Source organism: Choloepus didactylus, chromosome 16, assembly GCF_015220235.1.
Source record: "Choloepus didactylus isolate mChoDid1 chromosome 16, mChoDid1.pri, whole genome shotgun sequence".
Taxonomy (NCBI): domain Eukaryota; kingdom Metazoa; phylum Chordata; class Mammalia; order Pilosa; family Megalonychidae; genus Choloepus; species Choloepus didactylus.
The window spans coordinates 40,818,910-40,839,211 of NC_051322.1; positions in this window are offsets into that span (position 1 = coordinate 40,818,910).

Below are 20,302 nucleotides of genomic sequence, written 5' to 3' on the forward strand. Positions count from 1 at the left end.
ATCAGAGCTTAAATTGGCAGAGAATTCCATGGAGGATCTTCTGTGCCTGAGTGGGCTTGGTTTGGCTGAACACATACATGCAGGATGGGATGGACTGAGGCAGTTCTGGGATAATCAAGTTCAGATGCACGTTCATCTGATGTATCTAGCAAAGAGATGTGGAAGCAAACAGAATCAAGTCAAGGATCTAGGGTCACGGCTCTCTTATCTGATTCGCAACATCTATGTATGTCATGTCATTTCATCTAGATTATAAATTTTAGGGGTGGGGACAGGTTATCTCAGAACTCTTTCTATTACCCACAACACTGTGTACTTACAGGGCATCCAATATATTAATTTTTGCTGAATAGTTTGTTTTTGTTTTTATGGATTTATGGTTCAGTAACTGATTTTTAATATTAGCTAAGAAATTCTATTATTATTATTAACTGGCATTCATGGAGGTACAGTGTCTCTTTTTCTAGTCCACTGAAATCTTTCCAATGAAAGAAAAAAACCCTCATTCTGTCCAACTGTATTTTGAATTAATACTTCATTGGCAAAAGTCATTAAGAATGACTCATTTCTCTAATTTTTCTTTTCCAGGGCAGCTGCTACTGCCAAGCTGTTGCAACTGTTCTGATGGTGAGTGCTTTCATGTGCTTGAGAGAAGTGGAGTGGAAACTAATTTTTTTTTGACTCTTAATTTTAATTTTATAATTTGTATTTTAGGAAAAACAATCAATTTACATACTTCCTCTCCCTTATTCCTTTACTCTAAATGACTTCCTGTTTGAGATTTGCCTCAAAACTCAACTGAAAACAGATGAGAAAAAGACAGTGGACGTGGAAAGAAACATACAGATTCATAAAATATTAGAGCTTAGAAAAATCCTTGTTTGAAATCTAGGGATGTATCATAGAGATGTTGAGTGACTTGTCCAAAGTCACGTGGCTGTCTGCCAGTGGTTACAACAGAATTCAAACTCCCTAAATTGTGGTCCAGTGCGTCATTTTCCAATAATTGATAGCTGCCAGTTCCTATCCTCAAGTAAATAGGAAATACAAGTATAATCTTCTATATTGGAAAAATTAACAAACAAGAAATTCTAAGAGCTACACTACTGGGTTTTTTTCAACTGTTGTATTATTACATTATAGATACAATTTTAATACATTTAAAGCATTTTAATGTTTTACAATATGTCTTCAGCTGTATTATCTCTTCTGTTCCTCACCACAACCCTTTAGAATTTATGTCTTATCATTGTCTCCAGACCCCAATCTGAGGCTCATGGAGGTGAAGGGTTTCGTAAGTAGCAAAGTTGAGACTCAAACGCAGCACTTTTGGTTTTTAGCTTTTTATTCCTTTCTCTAGGAAAGATGGCCAGGGCCCAGAGTCCCAGATTTACCCAGCAGCTTCAAGTGGATCAGGCCTGCCCATTTTTATTTGTGTCCTTGGTGGCCATATTCTTTCACTCAGGAAATGAGATGAATTCTCTCCAGACTTTGCAGCTAGACTGAGCAGTTAGAATAGTTTGAATGCCCAATGAAGGAGGGAGATTGTGACATTAACCCTTTAACTATTTATAGTGAGGTGATGTCAGCCCTTGACTTCATTCAAATCAATAACTTGCTTTTGCTTAAGGTTCACCTTATCCTAAATTAAACTTTTTTTGAAGTGAATTTAACACTGTAAGTTAAACTTGCACAAATTTTTAGCTAATTTTCTCTGCTCAGAGCCAAAAATAACCTAAACTAAAGGAAAAATGAAATAAAAATTGGTAGAATTCTGCTTATGCTTCCACATTGCCTGTCTACTACTTTTAATACATTTAATGAATGTCTGCTATCCTCTTATGTTAGAACTCTGACCCTGAGAGGAGAAGCTCACAGTGTATTTGGGGAGCATTAAATACTCATGCATACAAAATTACAATAAAATATGATCAGTTGAGATTTTGGTATTGAATATTCCTGACTTCTCTCTTTTAAAGTCAGAATCCATGTTATCAGAAAGCGCACTGTTGAAGTCCCCCTGGTTTGAGAACATTGATTAAAATAGTAGTTTTTTTCTCTAAATGTTTCTGGGGTACTTCATACGTGATTTACTATGCTAGACTTTGGGGAACCTGAATTTCTGCACACCATTAATTAAGGTTAACCAAAAAAAAAAAAAAAAGAAAAGGAAAAGGAAGGAGGACCTAATTACTTCCCTTAAGATGCTTAAGGTAATATCTTCTTAAGAAAACAGAGAAACAAATAGACAATACAATTATAATGTATGTTGGTTAATTGTCTGACAGAATTTTAGTAGGGACTCCACAGGAACTCAAAGAAAGGACACTGACTTCAACAGTGGGGGGAAGCCAGAGAGGACTTCCCAGAGGCCTGAGGGATGACAAGGGTTTGGGAGTGGCCATTTCAGCAGAGAAACAATCATGGAGAAAGACACAGTGGAAAGAGAGAGAATCTGAGGAAGCAAGAGGTATCTCAGTGAGGAGAGTGGTGCAAATGGAAGGGTAGACAGTGAAGAGCTGTGTATATATATCAAGAGTTTTGAAATTTATCCTGAAGTCTGTGGCCCATTGCAAGCTTTAGAAATATTTTACTGGTTTAGAAATAACTTCCTTACTGAACTATAGATGATATAGACTGAAGCAGAAGCCAGTTGGAAGGGCGGGGGGTGGGAGGGTATAATTCATTATCTGAAAAAGACATGGAGAAGGCCTGACCTAAATAGTGCTGGTCAAGTAGGGAAAGAAGGGAATAAAATTTAGAGATACTGATAAGGTAAAATCAAGAGGACTTTCTGACTGCTTGGATGTCAGAGGTGATATCAAAGCAGAAATCTGGGATGAGGTGTACATTTCTGACTCAGGCAAAGCATCATTTGCTGCTTCCTTTACTAGAAGTGGGAGCAGAGTACGAGTGAAAAGATGACCATTTCAGAAGTGGTGAGAGAACAGAGAGAAAGGAAGAGGAGGGGCCGGGCAGAGACATCAGGAATGTGAAAGCATACAGTTGATTGTGTTTGAATTACCCCAAATCTCCCCAGGAAAGGCAACGTAAATTAACCCCCATTCCACCACCCCCCCCCCCCACCCATACACATATATGTCCTATACAGGCAAAGCCCCTGTATAAATCCTACATGAAAAAAAAAAAAGGAAGAAAGAAAAATCCAATAGGTTATTAGCAGGAAACAAACATAGGTGCTAACCTTCACTGGGTCTTTCCAGCCTATTTTTCTTGACTCCAATTCTTGGAAATCATACTTATACCTCCCATTACTACTCAGAGGCCATCTCCTCCATAAGGCTTTTCTAATCACCCCATTGAACAAGATTATCTCAGTCTTATGAAGTCTTTGAACACTCTGTGACACTCCTACAGCCTTGACCAGGGATTACTTAGTGTTGTAGCTGCTTTTGAGTTTGTCACTTGTATGCACCTTACTTCCCTGCTGACCCGCATGCTCTTTGAAAGTAGCTATAATTTCTATACAGAACTCTTTGGACTTCTGTATCTGACAGATAATAGATGGGCAATAAATGTTTGCTACAATGAGTTTAAAATGGTGTTTCATTTTATGGGCATGGACACCATATGTGTGCTTCATATAGCTTCTTTAAAATGTAATTATTTTAGTGAAAATGCCAGTCAATTAATTTCCACGGCTATTGAAGGTCATTGCTACTATAACTTAATGAAGTTGAGTGGTCAGATGCTCTCTTTTAAGGAAAACTCCCAAATAGAAGAGGTACAGTTATTTTTAGTAGAAGTAACAGGTGGTGTTCTGGTGGAAAGTACAGAATTAGGAGCCCAACTGTAGCATACCTTTAAGCTGGTAGGCTACCTTATTTATAGAGTTTAATGGGCATGGCTATTTCCACTTTATGTGACTCTGAATGTGTCTCTGTTTATAACATTGAAATGTGTTTTGTTTTTTTAATTTGTAATAGCTATATATTGAGACTTGTTGATGCTGTGGACAGGCTGATATGGGTGTGGCAAAGACATTCCCAAGAAGAGGTTGTGATTTTATTGCTGTGCTGTATCCCAAGACTGAGGACATAATGGAAAAAGAAGTTAATATATTAAAAAAAAAATCTATTCTGCCTACCTAGTACTTTCCTGAAGTGGTCACATATGCAGGATGGGATGTGACAACATAAAAATAGAACATATATTGAAAGGACCAACCAAATAAAATTATGAGACAAATTTACTGCAACTTGTCACCAAATATTTACTAATGTACACTCTATCAACTCTATATGCATTACTAAGAAGGCAAAAAACAAACACAGAAACATGGTCCCTCCCTTCAAAAAATCTACAGCATTTTTAGAGGATTAATGCTTATAGAGAACACAAAACTACATTTAAATAGAATAAGAGAAAGAGGTAGAAGGAAGCTTACATTAATTGAGAGTATATTATGTGCCAGAGAAGAATGACTTTTTAATTTACATGTACCTTATGACTGAATTACAGCTGAGGACATTAAAGCTTAGAAGGGTTAGGTAAATTGCCCAGAGTCACAAAGCCTGGCTTTTCTGAAGATTTTACACCAGATTGCCTCAGTATAAGAACTAGATGTGCTGAAACAGGGAGAGGAGGTGCCATCTATACTGATATGACACAAACCAGAATGTGGCAACAATCCATTTCCCAATGGAAAAAAAAAAAGGCCAAATAAAACATTATTCTAAACTTGAATTATTAAATGTAACATTTTAGGGCTGTAGCTGAAATATCCAAATGTCTCTTTTAAATTGTTTGATTAAAATTTAGTATTACATTCTTATTTAAAGTTATATTTTAAAATGTGTTTACTTGGAAATATTTCAATTTCCCATTCTTACTTAATATGAAACAATTTTATTTAAACTCCTCCTAGTCAACTTTGACGTTAGTGTTACCATTTTCATTACAGTTGTATGTTAAATCACCTGAGTCACTTAAAATTCCCAAAGCTTGATATCCTAATATGCTTAAGATATATCACTTTATATATATATATATATATATATATATATATATATTAATTTGAAACCATCTCAAATTGTTATAAGCATTGTGCAAAATCTTTTATTTTCCTGAATCCCTTGTTAGTAATTTCTCGACTTGATGTCCCAACACTCCTGAAAACTTCAGTGTATATTTCCTATAAAGGATGCATTTTTCTATATCTTAGGACAGCAAACTGTGGCCCTCAGGACAAATCCAATCTACTGCCTATTTTTGTGAATAATGCTGCATTGGAACACAGCCATACTTCTTCATTTCCATAGATTCTGTGACTGCTTCTGTGCTCCAATGGCAGAGTTGAAGATTTGTTACAAAGACAATATGGCTCCCAAAGCCTGAAATATTTACAGAAAAAAATTGCCAACCCCTTCCCTACATAATCATAATACAGTGATCAAAATCAGGGAATTAACACTACTATATTACTACCACCTATTCCTTAGACCCCCTTCAAGTGTCTGCAACTGTTCTAGAAATGTCCTTCAAGGATTCAGTTTAGAATCTTGTGTCATATTTAGTTGCCACGTCTTTTTCATTACATTCCATCTGATAGGGCTCCATGAAAGTCTTTTCATGACTTTCATGACCTTGGCACTTTTGAAGATTACGGAACAGTTATGTTGAAGAATGACCATCACTTGGGGACTTTTGGTGGCTTCGGTGTGGTTAGATTCAGAGTTGCGTCTTTGGCAGGGCTACCAGAGATAGAGGCACCAGCTGGGTGCTTTCACGGATGCCTGGTGTGAATTTTCCTATTACTGATGATGCTCACTTTGTTCCCTTGATTAAGGTAGTGTCCAACAGGCTGCTTCACTGATGTCACTCTTCTTCCCTTTGTATTTACTAAGTAGTGTGTGTTTTTTTGACAATTCCACAAATACATTCTCAGGGAGGGGTGTGTGCATGTGTGTCTATCTCCAGGGTTTGAAGCAGGGAAAGGAGCATTCAGTCCTTTCTTATTTTACTTTGTCGAGAAGATATTTGCCCTTTAGCTGAAAATTATCTTATAGGCCAAATCTCCTTTAAGATTAAAGAAATAACAAATCGCTTATGGTGGCATTTCAGGCACTGAGACAGGTGGTACACAAGAGACACGAAGACGAAAATATCAAACCACGTCATTTACTAAATCCTTTAAACTTCTTTAAATGTACATTATTGTGAGCTCTATTCGGGTGGCACCTGTTATATGCACCCTGTGAGACAATTAAATGAGAATGTACCTGCACATCACCATAAGGTTCTAAAGAAACTCCTGTAGGCAGGGCTGGGTCTTTTGTGTCTTTTTATCTCTTACAGATCCACTGGTCCTACCACCTCATTCTGTATAATAGTTGCTCTGTAAACATTTGTTAAGTGAATAAACAAGTGAATGAATGAATGAATAAATTTTAAGACTGCCCTTACGAGCTAGCATACTACACTTCGCAAAAGCACGTCTGACTATTTCTTTGGGAATGGTATGTTGCACACAGTCTGAAGGTTATTGAAAGACTCCTGCATAATTAAAAATACTGACTTAGAGAAACATAAACCTGGAAGGGACCAATAAACCACCTTTCATTTGGATTGTATCTACTCAACTTTAAAATGACTGTCTATTTCGAAAAATCAAACAGGTTGTTTAGCACCCTAAGAAAAATGAAAACCATTGCCCAAAATGCACACATGTTGTTTTTTTTTCCAAATCAATCCATTATCTTACAGTTTCGTAGACATACTTGAGAGCTTTCAGAGAAATAGACAGTCAAATAAAAACACAGGCACATGCTCAGCTGTATACACTGAGATCCCCAGGGCACAGAGAGTATAAAATCTTCCTTTGTAAGCTCTTCACTGAAGCTTACATGCAAGAAGTTGTACCTAATATTTTAATATATATTTTCTCTATATCTCTCAAAGATATTTTAAATTTATTATTCTTACCTGGATTCTGTCCCAAATGAAAAACATTTAGAGAAAACCAGTGCAATGGCATTTTCTTTACCTTCTGCTGTGTGCTAAACTACAATGATTCCAAAGGCTTGGAAAGGATTATGTTAAGATATAATCTTGGAAATAATTAATAAACATAGGGAACTGGAATGCATAATGGCCAGCCAGGAATCCCACTGACTCCTACTCCAAGTAGCACTTCCATGATAAGCCTGCAGACTTGCAGAGTGTGAGTCCACAGATTTCATTATATTATCCTTCCATTTCCCTGGCCACAGGGGTAGAGATTTTGCTGGTATGTCTCAATGCCAATCCAAACAATGATATGACTTACCACTTACAGCCATGGTGTGAATTCCTCATCAGAATGCTTTCTGAATGAGGAACTCATTAGTCAAGCAGTCATCCCCAGAGGCAGAGCTGAGACATAATCTGAGTTTGGAAGGTGCCTGGAATCTGGCAGGTGCAGAAGCATGCATTTACTGACTCCTCCATCAGAGTGGGCATCAAAAGGACTTTCTAAATAACTACTCTGGCTAACACTCCAACTCTAGTTTCAGCACCCCTAAATATTTCACAACCTGTGACTGTCATCTCCGAGAAAGATCCTAACCTTTGCTTATAGAAACACATTTAATGGAAATCCATCTTTAGCATATATTAGGTTGGTAGCTTTGGATAACTTTCTTAAAATTTTTGATCCTTAATTTTCTCATCCATATAACTGGGATCTTTATTATCCAGTGTTTTTAAGAGAAATTAATAAAGTGACATAAGTAAAGATCCTAACAGGGTCAAATTACAGTGCTTTCTATTAACTCCTTGAGAAAAAGCGTGCTGTGCTCACTTCCCGAAACATGATCATTTCTCTATCATTTTATTCATATCATAACCATCATCTTCTTCAGCAGCATCATCATTACCTTCTCTCCTTTATTAGGACTTTTTGCTATGATCTTCCGTGTGTGTGTGTGTGTGTGTGTGTGTGTGTGTGTGTGTGTACCTGTATAGTTAATCTCTTTTTCACATGTGACTTATTCCCTTAACACAAATGATATCTATATTAACTCTATGAATAAATGTTGTTCCAATTTACAGCTGAAGAAGTCAAATCTGAGAGAGATGAAGGCATACTAACAGTTTAATTTGACTAGTCAATATCTCAGCTGAATTCCAATCAACCTTTTAACCCCAGTGTCTATCTGCTGTCTCCTATAGTAATGCACAATTGACAGCAGATGTCTAAAGGAGGAGACACTGGAGGTTGTGAGCCACTCAGTTATTTGACTTCTTCTATTAGCTGCTCATTTCACTTGGGAGAAAGAACTGGGTTCTCATTCTGAAACTTACTTTAAGGCAACTAATTTAATTTTTCCAGGCTTACTTCAAAATCTCTAAAATGCAAGAGTAGAAGAGATAATCTTAAACCCTTCCAATTATATAAAATACTTATAATTAATATATATTTGAAAATATACTGGAAATTGAACATGCAATTACAGATAATGAATTGCACTTAAAATTTTACATGCAATATGATGTTTCATTTCTTATTTATGCATCTAAGAATATCTTTCAAAAATTACATATCTCAATATTCTTTCTACATAATATAAGTGTTTGAAATATATGTGCAGGCCCTTGTAGTGTGTGGCCCTTTCCCATCAAAATATCCAGATTATCTGAATTTTCATGATCACTTAACAAGGAAGTCATGAATTGTATAAAAATGCAGCTTATGAGGGGTGACAATGGGATTGGGAAAGCCATAAGGACCCACTCCCCTTTGTCTAGTTTATGGATGGATGAGTAGAAAAATAGGGGAAGGAAACACACAAACAAACAAACAGACAAAGGCAGCCAGTGTTCTTTCTTACTTTAATTGCTTTTTTTCACTTTAATTATTATTCTTGTTATTTTTGTGTGTGTGGTAATGAGGGTGTCAGAGATTGATTTTGGTGATGAATGTACAACTATGTAATGGTACTGTGAACAATCGAATGTATGATTTGTTTTGTATGACTGTGTGGTATGTGAATATATCTCAATAAAATGAAGATTTCAAAAAAAAAAAAAGGAAGTCATGGCAAGTGTGATATCCCTTTTGAAGATGAGAATACTGAGTCTTTGGAAGTTTGAATAAACTCATGTTTGTGAATGTGTTGTCTTATTTAGGACTCAGTTACCGCTAAAAGGCAGACATCCCAGTGCCACATTTCCTGATGATGTTAGCCTAGGCTAGAGTGAGGAGAGTGAAAAAAATTCAAACCAATGGATTTAAATAATTCATTCTTTCGTTCCACAACCAGTACTGACATGACCTAATTTGCATTGTAAAAGACTATTAAAACTACAAGGAAGGAGAGACTTCTGGGGAAGATGGTGGAGCAGAGAGCTCTGGGACTCAGTCTTTCTACCAAAACAACAGTTTAACAGGCAGGAACTGAATGAAACAACTATTTTGAAACTCCAGAAAACAGAGAGGACAACCAAACTCCTGTAACAGAACTCCAAAAGAACTAACAAGCAAAAACTCAGGACAATACAGAGGCCCAGAAAGACAGAGAAAACACTGCACACTGAATTTGCTTTGGGTAGATCTTCCCAATAAGAGGGCTAAAGCTCAAGAAAATCTGGTTTATCACCAGCTAGGTACAAAACCAAAGAGACAGACATGTCAGGGAATAAATCCCAGAGTTAATATTTTAAAATATTAAAATGTGCAGTGTGCAACAAGAGTACAAGACAAAGAAACAGGGAAGGATGGCCCATCCAAAGGAAGAGGATAAAAATACAAAAAAACAACAATGAAGAAGACAAGAATGTTAACATACCAAACAAAACCTTAAAAAAAATCTTAAAAATGCTAAAAGAGATGAAGGAGAATAAAGAGAAAGAATTAAAGGATATCAGGAAAACAATGAGTGAGAAATATAAGAGTCTAAGTAAAGAGATCAGTGAACTTGAAGACAAGTTACTTGAAAGGATTCAGGCTGAGGAGCAAAGGGAAAAGAAAAAGAAATATTAAAAGTGAAATTAGCCTAAGACAGCTATGGGACACCATCAATGCACCCTGTCATATATGGATTACACTATCAAATGTAAAGGACAAGGAGCAAGTTCTGAAAGCTGCAAGAGTAAAGCAACATGTTACATACAAGGGAGTCCTGATTATATTGAGTGCCAATTACTGATGAGAAAACATGAAGGCAAGAAGGCAGTAGATTGGAATACTTAAAGTACTGAAAGAAAACAACTGCCAGCCAAGAATTTCATATCTGGTAAGACTCTTTTTCATAATTAAGGGAGAGATTAAGACATTCTCAGATAAAAGTGAGGGAGTTTATCACCACTATACTGGCCCTACAAGCAATGCTAAAGGGAGTTCTTCAGACTGATAGGAAAGGACACTAGACAATGGTTCAAAGCAGCATGAAGAAATAAAAACCTCTTATAAAGGTAACCATTTGTGCAATTATGAATGCCAGCACTATTGTATTGTATTGTTTGGTATGTAACTCCACTTCTTACTTCCTACAGGTGGTAAAATACAAATGCATAAAAAAGTGAAGATAAATCTATATTTTTGGACATTAATGTAAAAAGGTATAAGTGGTAACAAGTACAAAAAATGGTGGGGGCAGAGGATTATTGGAAGAGTGTATATGCATGCTATTGAGTTTAAGTTGGAATCAAGCCAAATATGATAATTATGCATTTAGGATGTTAAATTTTAACTCCATGGTAACCACAAGGAAAACAGATAAGAAAATATATCCAGATAGAAATGAGAAGGCAATCTATATGGTAAAACACAGACAAAAAAGCAAATAAATATAAAAGTAGGCATTAATGGAATTGAGGGACAACAAAAGTATAAGACTTACAATGACTAAATAACAAAATAGCAAAGAAAGTCCTGTATTATCAGTAGTGACCTTAAATGTAAATGGATTAAACTCTCCAGTTCAAAGACAGAGATTGGCAGAATGGATAAAAAACATGACCCAACTATATGCTGTCTGCAAGAGAATCACCTTAAAGTCAAAGATATAAGTAGGCTGTGGGTGAAAGGCTGGAAAAAATGTAAACCATGAATATAGTAACCAAAAGAAAGCTGGAGTGGCTATACTAATATTGGATGAAATAGACTTTAAGTGAAAAACAGTTACAAGGGAAAAAGAGAGTCATTATATACTGGTAAAGGGGACAAGTCAACAGAAGGTATAGCAATTATAAATATATATGCATATAACAGCACAACTCCAAAATATATGAAGCAATACTGGCAGATTTGAAGTGAGAAATTGGTTGTTCTGCATTAATAGTAGGAAACTTGAACACAGCACTTTCAATAATGAGTAGCACATCTAGTCAGAAGATCAATAAGGAAGTACAGGTCTTGAATGATACACTAAGCCAAATGGACCTAACCAACATGTGCAGAGCACTGCACCCAATAAAAACAGAATGCACATTCTTCTTGAATGGTCATGGATCATTCTCCAGGATATACCATCTGTTGGGTCACAAAAAAGGTTCAACAAATTCAAAAATATTTAAATCATAAAATGTATATTCTCCATCCACAGTGGAATGAAGCTAGAAATCAATAACAGAGGGAGAAATGAAAAATCCACAAATATGTGGAAATTAGACAACATACCCTATAAACCAATGGGTTAAAGAGGAAATCAGAAGCGAAATTAACAAATATCTTAAGGCAAATGAAAATGGAAATACAACACACCAAAACTTATGGGATGCAGCAAAATAGTGCTGAGAGGGAAATTTATAGCTCTAAATGCTTACATTACAAAAGGAGAAATACTTAAATTCAGAAATATAACCTCAAAACAGGAAGAACTAGAAAAAGAAGAGCAAACTAAACCCAAAACAAGCTAGAGGAAGGAAATAACAAAAATTAGAGAGAAGATAAATGAAATAGAAAACAAACAAACAAAAAGAACACTCATGATAATCAAGAAAACTAAAAGTCAGTTCTTTGAAACAATCAATACAATTGACAAACCTTTAGCTAGACTGGAAAGAAAAGAAGAGCAAGGATATAAATAAGGAAAATCGGAAATGTATAAGGGGACATTACTACCTATCCTGCTGAAATCAAAAGGTCTTTAAGAGGATGCTATGAACAACTATATGCCAATAAATGATACTCTAGATGAAATGGAAAAATTCTTAGAAACACACAAACTACCTCATTGACTCAAGAAGAAATGGACAATCTCAACAAACCAATTACTATTAAAGAGATTGAATCAGTAATCAAAAGCCTTCCAATGGAATTCCTGATATTCCCACAAGCGTTAGGGAATCCCAATTTAATAAGTCGAGCCCTTGATCTTGGGGCTTGCCCTTATGAAACTTATTCCTGCAAAGGAGAAGCTAAGCCTATTAATAATTGTGCTTAAGAGTCACCCCAAGAGGACCTCTTTTGTTACTCAGATGTGGCCTCTTTCTCTCAGCCAACTCTGCAAATAAACTCACCAATCTCCTCGCTACATGGACATGACTCCCAGGGGTGTAGGTCTCCCTGGCAATGAGGGACAGGACTCCCAGAGATGAGCCTGGCCCTGGCATAATGGGATTGAGAATGCTGTCTTGACCAAAAGGGGGAAAAGAAATGAAACAAAATAAAGTTTCAGTGGCTGAGAGATCTCAAATAGAGTCAAGAGGTCAATCTGGAGGTTATTCTTATGAATTATATAGCTATTCCTTTTTAGTTTCTAGTGTATTAGAGTAGCTAGAAGGAAATACCTGAATGTTGAATGGTAATCCAGTAAAGTTGATTCTTGATGATAATTGTATAGCCATAAAGCTTTTATTATGTGATAAAATAAATGTGATAGTGTGAAAGCCTGAATGCTGACACTCCCTTTAAGAGTATATGGGCAGATGAGTAATAAAATGACAAAAACATAAAAATAAGATGGGGGAATAAGGGGTATGGTATGGTTTGGGTGTCCTTTTTAATTTCTTTTTATCTTTTTTCTTTTTTATATATTTTTTCTTTATTTTGAAGTAACAAAAATGTTCTAAAATTGATTGTGGTAATGAATGCCCAACTATATGATGATTCTGTGAGCCACTGATTGTATACTTTGGATGGATTATATGGTGTGTGAGCATATCACAATAAAATTGCATTTAAAAAAAAAAAAAAAACAGAAAACTCCCAACAATTAAAAGCCCAGTTCCAGAAGTCTTCACAGCAGAATTCTATGAAACATTCCAAGAAGATTTGACTCCATTTTTGCCCAAAATCTTCCAAAAAATTAAGAGCAGGGAACATTTCCTAACTAATTTTGTGAGGTCTACTTCACCCTCATACCAAAGCAGGACAAAGATATCAAAAGAACAGAAAGCTATAGACCAATATCTCTTATGAATATAGGTGCAAAAACCCTCAACAAAATACTGGCAAACTGAATCCCACAGCATATTAAAAGAATCATACACCATGATCAACTGGGATTTATCCAGGGTGTTTAAGGTTGGTTCAACATAAGAATATCACTTAATGTAATACCTCACATTAACCGAATGGAGGGGAAAAAAACATGATGATCTCAGTTGATACAGAAAAGGCACTTTACAAAATACAGCACCCTTTCCTGATAAAAAAACACTTAGAAAACAAGGAATAGAAGGAAACTTCCTCAACATAATAAAAGGCATATATGAAAAGCCCACAGCTAACATCCTACTTAATGGTGAAATATTGAAAGCCTTTCCTCTACGATCAGGAACAAGACAAAGATGCTCACTGTCACCACTGTTATGCAGTGTTGCACTGGAAGTTCTTGCCACAGCAGTAGGCAAGAAAAAGAAACAAAAGGCATCAAAATTGGAAAGGAAGAAGTACAACTTTCCCTGTTTGCAGATGATATGATATTATATGCAAAAAATCCTGAACATTCTGCAACAAAGCTCCTAGAGCAAATAAATGAATTCAGCAAAAATCAGCTTCCACAAATCCAGTAGTGTTTCTATACACAAGCAATGAACAATCAAAAGAGAAAGCAAGAAAAAAATTTCCATTCACAATAGCAACTAAAGGAATAAATCTAGGAATAAATCTAACCAAGGATGTAAAGGTCTTGTATACAAAAAACTACAGAATATTGCTAAAAGAAATTAAAGAAGACCTAAATTAATGGAAGGACATTCTGTGATCATGGATCAGAAGACTAAATATCATTAAGAAGTCAACTACCTGAAGCAGAGATTCAATTCAATCGCGATAAAAATTCCAACAATCTTCTTTGCAGAAATGGAAAAGCCAATCATCAAACTTATACGGAAGGGTAAGGAGCCCTCTAAAGCCATATTCAAAAAGAAGAATGAAGTTGGAGGACTCACACTTCCTGATCTTCAAACTTATTACAAAATCAAACAGCATAGTTTTGTAATCGAAACAGCATAGTAACTGACACAAGGACAGATATATACATAGACCAATGAAATGGAATTGAGAGCCCAGAAATCACCCTCTGCTTCTATGGCCAACTGATTTTTGATAGGTAGTAAAGACCAGTCAATTGAGAAAGAATAATCTCTTCAACAAATGGTGCTGTGAAAACTTGATTTCCATGTGAAAAAAAAAAACAAAAAAAAAAACACAAACAAAAAAAAACCAGAATGAGGATCCTTAGTTCACATATATACAAAAATTAAATAAAAATGGATCAAACACCTTAATATAAAAGCTAGAAATATCAAACTCCTAGAAGAAAAGGTAGGAGACCTTGTGTTAGGCAATGGTTTCTTAGACTTTACACCCAAAGTACAAGCAACAAAAGAAAAAATAGAGAAATGGGATCTTAACAAAATTAAAAACTTTTTTCCTCAAAGTACTTTATTGTTAAAGTAAAATGATGACCTACACAATGGGAAAAAACATCTGGGAACCACATATCCAATAAAGATTTAATATCTAGAATAGAAGAAATCCTTCAACTTTACAACCAAAAGCAAACAAACTTATTTAAAAATGGCAAAAGATTTGAATAGACATCTCTCCAAAGAAGGTATACAAAGGGACAGAAAGTACATGAAAAGATGCGCAACATCATTAGATACCAGTTCACATCCATTAGAATGGCTACTATTAAAAAAACAAAACAAAACAAAACAAAACAACAAACACACACAAAAAAATACAAAATGGAAAATTAGAAGTGTTGGAGGGAGGATGTGGAGAAATAGGAACATTCATTCATTGCTGGTGACAATGTAAAATGGTGCAGCTGCTGTGGAAGACAGTTTGGTGATTCCTCAGAAAACTAAATATAGAACTACCATATGACCCAGCAACCCCACTATGGTATAGTCCCTAAAGAATTGAAAGCAGGGACTCAAGCAGATATTTGCACACTGATGTTCATAGCGGCATTATTCATAATAGCCAAAAGATGGAAACAACCCAAGTGTCCATCAGCAGATGAATGAATATAAAAAAATGTGACATATACTTACATTGGAATATTATTCAGCTGTAAAATAATGAAGTCCTGATACATGTGACAACATGGCTTATTTATTTGAGTGAAATAAACCAGACACAGAAGACAAATATTGTATGATCTCACTGATTTGAAACAATTAAAATAAGCAAACTCATAGAGTCAGAATCTAGAATGTAGGTTACCAGGCAGGTGAGGATAGGGAATGGGAAGTTAGGGCTTAAAATGTACAGGGTTCCTATTTGGAATGACGGACATGTTTTGGTAATGGATAATGGTGATGGTAGCCCAACATTGTGAATGCAATTAAGAGCACTGAAATATATATCTGAATTTGATTAACAGGGGAAATGTTAGATTATATATAGGATAACAAAATAAAAATTTTAAAAAATTATGGAACTGCACCACACAAACAGTGAACCCTTGGTTAAACCATGGACTTTAATTAATAGTACAATTATAAATATGTGCTATCATCAGTTGTAACAAATGTTCCACACCTGTGCAAGCTATTGATGGTGGGGTGCCCTGTGGGAATCCTGTATTGTATGCATGATTGTTCTATAAACACACAACTTCTCTAATAAAGAAAAAAAAAAATACTACAAGGGAACAAAGCTGGAGGCAAGAGAGCCAGAAAGGAAACTGTACAATAATCTAGGAAAAAGATGATGGTGTGTGGACTCAGGTGGGCAGAGGTGGAGATAGGTTTAAGGGTGTTGGGTTTATGATATATATTATATCGGTGTCAAGTCTTGGGTGAGAATGAGCTGGAATGATACAACATTTGTTTTAGAGAGAAGAATGCTCAAAATTGAGATTTTGGAGGGGTGCATTTATTGGTGGTGGTTACGACAATGGTATTAGATGACTGAGGTGAGATGGAAGAAGAGATCATTTGAAGTGCACAAGCAAAATAAAAGAAGAAGCCAATCATTTTACACATGCTTCTTAGATAGTCTTAGATGTGGCTGGTACTCTATGACTTCTCTCTCTTGTTTCCCTGAGGGCAGATTTTGTGTCCTATTTAGCTTCATGTTCCTATACTTATTGTAATACTGATGTTAAAAAAGAACATAAATAGTGCTTCCTTTAGGAATGAATCATAGGTTTATTAGGATATTATCTATTTCTGATTTAAATGATTTCTAAAGGAGTTTCTATATCAAGTAATTAGTGACGTGTTAGTGTGTTAACACCGTATGTAAATGGGAGTAGTCAAGAACAATACACTTTCATGCACACATGCACACACACACACATCCTTAACCACTGATTCTGCACTTTAAAAAGCATAGTGTAATGACACACAACTTACCCAACCTGAATATGAGCAGGGTAGGATGTAGTGTGGCCATCTTGTGGCCAAGGCACAGGGATTCTTCTGTCAGCATGAGCTTTTGTGGCAGAAAAAAGGGTTGAAAGCCACTTTCTCTATATGTAGTATGTTTATGTATAATTCACAGTAGCAAATAATTGCAAAATGTCAACATTTCATTTCCTCTTAAGAGCTTCTTTTGATTAGTGACCTAATTAACCATTAAGAAGAAAAGGGTTTTGTAAATGTAAATATGGAAAGAGAATGTTTCCCAGCAGCAATTTGTGATCTTAAAATGTCACAGGCAGACACATTGTGGAGATGCTACCAACCAGCACTTTTCAAAATATGACTATTTCTGCGGTGTGTGGCATAGATGTTTTTTTGGTCTTTATTCTGAAACAAGCAATGTAAATATAGATATGGTTGCCTGAGAGATTTCCTTCCGTTTTTGAAAACCCTTCAACATTTTCTCTGACAGCCTAGGAAAGGTTGTCTTTAATCTATTTAATTTGAGGCTGTATTTTCCACAGATAATGGCATATTTTCTCTTTCACTTCCTGTGTGTATATATGGAAAAATGCAAAACTGCTAAGCACACACACACACACACGCATGTGTGTACACACACAACACACTTCTGTGAGCAAACACACTCACACATGTATGCACATATACTATGCATGCACAACTACACACACACAACGCGTATACGGACAATGCACATACATCACACACAACAAACACACAAGCATGCACATACACTTAGCATCTATATATGTAACATGTGCATACACAACACATACAGCTACATGCAAGACACATATGACACAGGCACACACAAAACACATCTGCACATACTCATGCATAATGAACACATTTATACACTCACATAACATATGCACACTTATAACCATAACATGCATGCTTGCACAAAATCACATGGCATATTTACATATAAATTTTAAAGACATCTCCCTAAGTCCTGACTCCGCATGTCAAAGTGTGACATCTCCTGGGAGATCTCAGCTGGAAACATTTCTGAAACAGCCTTTCTCACAGTTGACAGTAACCTGACCTTTTATTCCGGCTGCCCACAGGGACCAGGGATGAGCAAGATGCATGAAAATGAAGAAACACAAAACAACATCTCTAACCATGTAGTTTTTCTTTTAAAAGGTCCAAGTCAGTTTTAAATCTATTCTATCTGGTTTCCACCCTATATTGAAATAATGGAGTTCTGTTATCAGAAACAAACAAAAATGTTATAAGAACCTCCCTCTGTTTTCAGCTGATGATCAAATAAGAGTCTGGAAAAAGTATCCTATGATTCAAATCAACCTTGATTAAATTATTTTATACTATTTATTACAACATGAAATAGGTATGATCTTAGCAAACAGTTAAACCCACCTTAACCTATTCTCACATTGTCACACCCCATGGTGCACACACAGAGTCTTTGTAAATACACTTTTCTAGAGCGAGTAATTGCCCTTTTTTTTTTTCTTTAACCACTCTCTTCTGAATCACCAAGCATAGATGGTAGGTGCTTATAATTTGGGGTGAATAAATGAAGCTGTGTTTAAAAATGCAAATTCAGATTGAATTAAAGCATTGCATGGTATCTATGGCATGTCATTTGTGGAGCAACTATTTAGAACCTACTGTGTGCCAGGCACTATGCAGGGTCTTATTAAATAGCAAACATAAGACAGTCTGTGCCCTGCCAGGACCTTCAGGCTAGTGGGAGAGACACATTACAATCTGGTGAGGTTGGTACTATGATGAGAGAAGGCACAGGGTACTACTAGAAAACGGAAGGGAAATCTAACCAAACTCTGGGGATCAGGAAAGCCCTTCTCCATCTCAGATTCCTCTCACTCCCTGAACAGGGCTTCTCTTCCAGAAACAGACACTGCAGGCCTAGGAACTGAGGCAAGGGCAGCCACGCTGATGACCTTCCCTTTCTGTCTAAGCCTGTGTACGAATCCATGGTCTCCCTAATCATGGGGTCACGAATAGTATTTTCAAGTACTCTGCAAAACAGGTGGAAGCCATGTACTGGATCACATCACATGTTCCTTATGACAGTCCCCTACTCAACTGCTGAAGAAATATCAGTAGTGAACTGAGGCGTATGTTTGAGTAACAACAACAAGAAAAATCTCAGCAGCTGATCTGGCAAGACTATTTATAATAGCAATGTCTAGTAGGCAACATTAGTTTGGAAATCAGTTCTGACTTTTGCCCTTTGTCTGAATTTTAGGTAGAGACAAAAGACCAGAAGAGATGCTTGGAAGTTCCTCTTCCTCCCAACCTTTGTAAACAGTCCTTGAGAATGGAGATTTCAGTGAGTCCTGGGCCCTAGTCTGTAGCAAATGAGGGAAGAGGCCCTCACCAAAGGCCCCTCTTTCATCCTATAGGCAATGACCACACTTTCTCTTATATTTATTTTCTTTCAGTTACTGCACAGTGTACATGTTCTCCTAGGTTAGTTTCTGCAAAATTCATCACCCCAAAGTTCTTCAAGTGTAAATGCTAGCCATCCTTAACTCACCAAATTTTCATTTAAAATTTATGGAAGTGAGGCATTTAAAGCCATGATTCCTGTGGAAACAGATTCCCAAAGCAAACACTTCCTTAGAATAAAATAACTATTTTTTTCTGGAATGATTCTGCTTGTATTCTGTTAGAAGACAGAGGGAGGAATGTTGATTCCTCGTCACATCTTCTCATCAAGAAGAGGATGGCCAAAGAGTTAGAAGGAACTGAAAGACTATCAAAGGCACTGAATCTCATTTTGCTAGGGGTGCAATTCTGTGTTGAATTGGGCAATGCAATAACCATCCTTTCAACTCTTCTTATGAAGTTTACCCCAATCTGCCTATTCCTCTTCACCTCCACTGATGCCGAATTCAGCCATCTTCACCTCTCAGTTGGTCAACTTCCAGACTCTTCCAACTGGTCTCCTGGCTTCTACGCTTTCCACCCAACCATCCATTCTCCATAGCAGCAGCCTCACTGATGTCTTCCTATTTCCCTTAGAATAAAATCCAACTAAATGTCTCTCCCACTGGTGGCCTCCCAAGCCTCATGGTAAACAACTCATAGCCTTTTTCTAATAGATTCCACTGTTCCTGGCTTTCTTTCCATTTGTTCCAACAGAGCACATTATTTCCATTCTTGGGCCTCACACACTGGCTGTTCCCTTTGTGTGAGCTAAACCTTTCTGACTCCTCTGTTCCAGACAAGTTTCTGTTCATACAGCACCTCTTCAGGGAAGCCTTCTCTAACTGTCCATTTATGAGGATCACCTTAGACATCCCCCATGACATAACTCTGGAGACTGCCTTTGCAGCGCTCGGTGCTATTTGGAATGGTAAGCACACAGTCAATGATGGTTAACCCATGGTATTCTCTCTGTAGATAGTTTATGAAATCTTGTCTGAACTTCTATCATTGGATTATAACTATTAGTATACAGCATTAATCTTTGATAATCTGTCTACATTTGAAGTTTGTTCCAACCAAACAACAC